This window comes from Bos javanicus, chromosome 18, assembly GCF_032452875.1.
Source record: "Bos javanicus breed banteng chromosome 18, ARS-OSU_banteng_1.0, whole genome shotgun sequence".
Classification (NCBI taxonomy): domain Eukaryota; kingdom Metazoa; phylum Chordata; class Mammalia; order Artiodactyla; family Bovidae; genus Bos; species Bos javanicus.
This window is the reverse complement of record NC_083885.1, coordinates 14,855,720-14,860,651: the sequence shown is the minus strand read 5'-3', so window position 1 is coordinate 14,860,651 and position 4,932 is coordinate 14,855,720.

Below are 4,932 nucleotides of genomic sequence, written 5' to 3'. Positions count from 1 at the left end.
CGGCCGCTGCTTTGTCATCGCCGGGCCCCGCCCAGCGCGAGCGGCCGCAGGTGAAGCCGCGGAGGGGAGGAGGGCAGGAGAGGGGGAGGGAGGGGCGTCCCGCGGGGGGGTTGGCAGGCGGGAGAGGGCGCGGAGCTGGGCTTGAGGCGGGGATGGACAGGCCAGGATCGGGGTGCTGGGGGAACGCAGAGCCGGGAGGAGGTCGGGGGAGAGTCCGGGGGAGGGGGCAGGGGTGCGCAGGGTCGACCCGCAGAGGGGCGCCCGGGGTGGGGGCCACCTGTGGAGACGTGGTCCTCCTCGCCCGGCCCGCGAACCCACACTAGGCTCTCAACACGCGTGTCAGGCCAACATCCCGCCCAAGCCCCACCGCGGTGACTGCGGGGGAGCCGGAGGCCAGTGACTCCCGGAGGCGCAGGCGGTGCTGCAGAGCCAGCTGGCCAAGTCACCTCGGGAGTCACCACTCCGTGAAGAGAGCCAGGAAGACCCGCGGTAGGAAGCGCTTAAGTGTCCCTTTTCCAGCGGAGATACGCGTCAGTGTTGACAGCTCTGGCGTTTCCGTGGAACGCGCGCGGAGCTCCATCCTTGGCCGGGAGCACCGGCTCAAAGGCGCCCCCGCGGGCTCTTCCGCCCTGGTTGCACGGGGTCAGAGTGACATGGCCAAAATACACTGGTAGGTGAGGCAAGAAAGGCGACGGTCCCCACCCTGGATAGCACATGGCCTAGATTCCTGAATTCCTCCTTGCGGGCGATTCTCTCAGGTCTGTAGTGGAACTTGGGACTGGAAAGTTCCTGGGAATTCTCAACAGCTGAAGATAGAAATCACAGCAGAGTTGTAATGTCACCTCATTGAAGACTTGTAGGCGGCCCTCCAGGGCCCTACTCTCAGATAACCCCAACTGGCATTTTCATCTTCCTAAAAAAGGAGTTTGTACAGATGAATCAACCGTACAAGTTTTGGTGTCCGATAGCTGGGCACTTTCACAGCTTTCCTGGTTCTTGGCGCTTACGCAGGCAGAAACCAGGCAGTGCCACCACTGTGGAGAAGGTGGAGCCTGGGGCTCCAAGAACTGCAAGCACCGGGACTCAAGTTAATCTTCCTGCCTAGGGACCCTGGTGGCCCGGTGGTGAAGAGTCCATTTTGCAATGCAGGGGACGCAGGTCTGATCCCTGGTCAGAGAACTAAGATTCCACATGCAGAGCAACGAAGCCTGCACACCACTAGAGTCCTTGTGCTGCAAGAAAAGATCCTGCATGACAGCTAAGACCCGATCTTCTGCCTAATCTTCACCCACTGGAACCCCCACCCATGGTTGTCAGTAGAGGTCAGGGAGAACCTCCAGGTGTGTCTTACCACAGTGGGGAGTTCCCAGACAGTGGTGAGGTAAGGCCCAGACTCAAAGGACACAGAGCTGTCCTCCCCCATGTGGCTGTTCCCCATGGACCCACACAAGGGGTGCTTTCAGACTCTGTGCAGGTAAAGTCTTCCATTCAGACCACCACTAACTCACTGGAAGTTAGGGTCACTGCTCCTACCTTAGGCAGAGCCACCCCCTGCCTCCTGCTGGCATGAGCCTCTCACAAGGGGCACCCTAGTCCCAGGGCAGAAAGTGGCAAGTACTCTAACTGGAAGGTGCTTGGGTTGTAGCAAAAGTACCTTTCTTGGTACTTCTTCAAAGGGCCTCAATTTCCCTAACTGAGGGTCTTGTTTGATGAGGACAGGCCTTGGTAAGGACCTAGTTGTTCACTGGGAGAAAACAAACAAACAAACAAAAAAGCACACCATGAGAGCTGTGAGTTAAGTTTATCTGGAGTGGGGCAGCATCAGACAGCTGTACAGAACTGCCTCTAAGAGGCAGGGGAAGGTCAGTATGTACATGATTTGAGTGAAGGGGATGTGCAGTCAGGCACACATTTTGCCAGAGGCTTGGTGCTAGTCACAAGCAGATGTCACAGTGCCTTTACTGCTTTTCTAGACACGAAGACATATAAGAATTGGGTTTAAAAAAAAAAAAAAGAAGAATTGGGCTTATAAAATCTTCTGAAAATAACTACCTGAAGACCTGTTATGCCAATTTGTACTTGGCGTAGTGATGACTCACATCTACCTGATCCAGGGGCCCTGCAATCAATTACCCGTGTAAGGTACAAGACCATTTCTGATCTGTCATTTTTTCAAGGATCCCTGTGCACTTTAGCCAGTGAGATTTACAACACTGGGGTTTTACTCAAAAAAAAAAAAAAAGATTTGTTAGGTTCTACTTCTGCATCTCAATATCTGAAGGTTTGTCTTTCTAGCCGTAGCAAATTATGAAAACAGAAGCATCAGGCAGCTCTCGAGATGCCCCTAGAAACCATTTTGTTTTTTTTCCTGCCAGGTCACTTTTCACACATCTCCCAAAAAAGTCCCAAATGAGCTCCAGAAATGGACACAGGTAAGCAGCAGCAGCCTGCAGGTGGTGGCAGCGAGAGGGGTGTCACGGGTGTAGCCTAGGAGTGTAAGCACGGCTTCTAAGTCAGTAAAGGGCAACGGAGTGACTCCGCCAGACTGAAACTGATAAACCAGATGCAGCGGGTTCTGATCTGGTTGGTGGGCACACACAGTGGTTACAAGTCAGAGTCAAGGTGATCACTTCCTTCCTGGAGTGGAGAGCCAAGCCCCACCCATACTTTAATAAAAACTCGTGTGGGTAACTCTGCCACTGAGGGAGGGCAGACAATGCCTGGTTAAAATGGGAATGGGGTTCATCCCAGTAGAAAGTGGCTTTCAAGTCAAACATGGAGCTCTTTGTCCACCAATAACACTACACGGAACTAAGTCGAAGAAATGTTAGTTCTTCCATAACCTGAAGTTGCCCCCTAGATTTTAGAAATGAAATTTTAGTGTATTTCCAGCTGTTCAAAGTCTCAACAAGAAACAGAAACTGACAGGTCAGTCATGAAGCCAACAGGGAAAGCGTTGGATCCAGATCAATTCTACAATGATGGGATCAGCCATAGCCCACTCTGAAGCCATGTCCTTCACCCTTCATGTCCAGTACACGAGGAAGGCTGTCAGTCACCATGGGCTGTGCTTGGGGTCAGAACTGAAACCTTCAGTGCAGTGACTAATCCACCAGTACTTGGACTAGCACACTCCCCAGATACTCATAGTGTAGGCTGTTCATTCACACATATTTGCTGAGTACTAGGTGTTCATGTCTTAAGACTGGGAAGATCAGTCTGAAAAACCTGACCAGGTCCCCCTAAGAATCCCCCAGGTCCTCAGGGGCAAACAGCCACAGGGAAACATCGTCACTGCAGGTGGGAAACGGACAGATGGCTACACAACCCCACTGGCTGTTCGCTTTTCTCACGCTCTGTGTCCGACGCGCTAAGGGAATTACAGATAAGTGTCTGTGCCAGGGCAGAGCAATCAGAGGGGTGGGTGGCTCATGACTGCCACTGGCCAGAGGTTAAAATCTCCAGGAATTATACCGCTGAGCATCTTAGCAGAATAGAAACTAAAGGATCCTGGTTTGGCCCCTGGACGCCAAAAAGTTAGAGCTGTAAGTACAGGTGCCATGTGGAATACACGTACGTGACTCCAGGAGGACAGTGTAGGGCTCCACGGTGACACACTGAGAGCAGGCTGAGAGTTCAGAGACAAAGGTCAGAGTGAGTCAGGCATATAAGCAACTAGGTTAAACGTCAAACAATGTGAGATGAAAGCCCAGTTAACTCCCCTAGACAGAGGCAGAGCCACTTCACCTGTTGTGAGGGAAGCAGAGACTCTCAGCTTGTACCGAATTCCACTTCAGCCTGAAAAACAGGTCGGCTTCTCCCAGGGGATCTGTGCACACTGGACGCTGTGAGCAACCAGGCCCCTGAATGCCTTCTCTTGTCACCATCCTTGCAGAGAGGCAGGGCTCAGGGGTCTGGGAGGAAAAGCTGAAATTCAAGAGGCTGTGGTTTGTGCTTTAGGTTTATTTTAGGATAATGGTAAAGGCCATGAATTCCCAGGGGTGCTGGATTCAGCTAGGCTGTGCTTGATCTCTAAAAGGAGCCAACACAGCTCCGGGGGAAGGGCACTGGGGCTGGGTGTGACTACAGATTTCTAGGCTGGTACTAGCAGGAAGTGGGGACCCAGAGCTAAACCAAGGTGGTTAGAGGAAATCCCACAAGACTACGATGGAGGGGAAGCAGACAGAGCTGTTCTGCAGAGGGGACAAGGAGGGGGCGCTTATGGAGGTGCTTTCTCTGGATTCCCGATCAGCAGCTTAGAAAACACTCAAGAACACCGTTTGCTTCCCACTGGTGACCCTGGCGGTCATTGCAAAATTTGGGGTTTCTTTACGTTGTGAAAATGAACAGAAACCTCATTTAAAATGGAGTCAGGTGACTTTCTTGGTGGTACAGTGGATAAGAATCTGCCTGCCAACGCAGGGGACACAGGTTCAATTCCTGGTCTGGGAAGATTCCACATGGCGAGGAGCAACTAAAGCCCGTGCACCTCAACTGCTGAGTCTGCAGGCCTAGGGCCTGCATGCCACAGCTAGAGAAGCCACCACAATGAGAAGCCCAAGCTCTGCAAAGATGAGTAGCACCCACTTGTCACAACTAGAGAAAGTTCACTCGCAGCAACAAAGACCCAGAACAACCAAAAATTAAATAAATAATTTTAAAAAATAAATAAAATGCAGTCAGGGACTTCCCTGGTAGTTCAATGGCTGAGACTCCACACTCCCAATGCAGGGGGTCTGGGTTCAATCCCTGGTCTGGGAACTAAGATCCCACATGCCTCGGCAACTAAGCCTTTGCACAACTACTGAAGTCTGCAGGCTCTAGAGCCTGTGAGCCACAATTACTTGCAGAGCCTGGGCTCTGCAACAAAAGAAGCCACTGCAATGAGAAGCCCAAGCACCGCAACTACAGAAAGCCTGTGAACAGCAATAA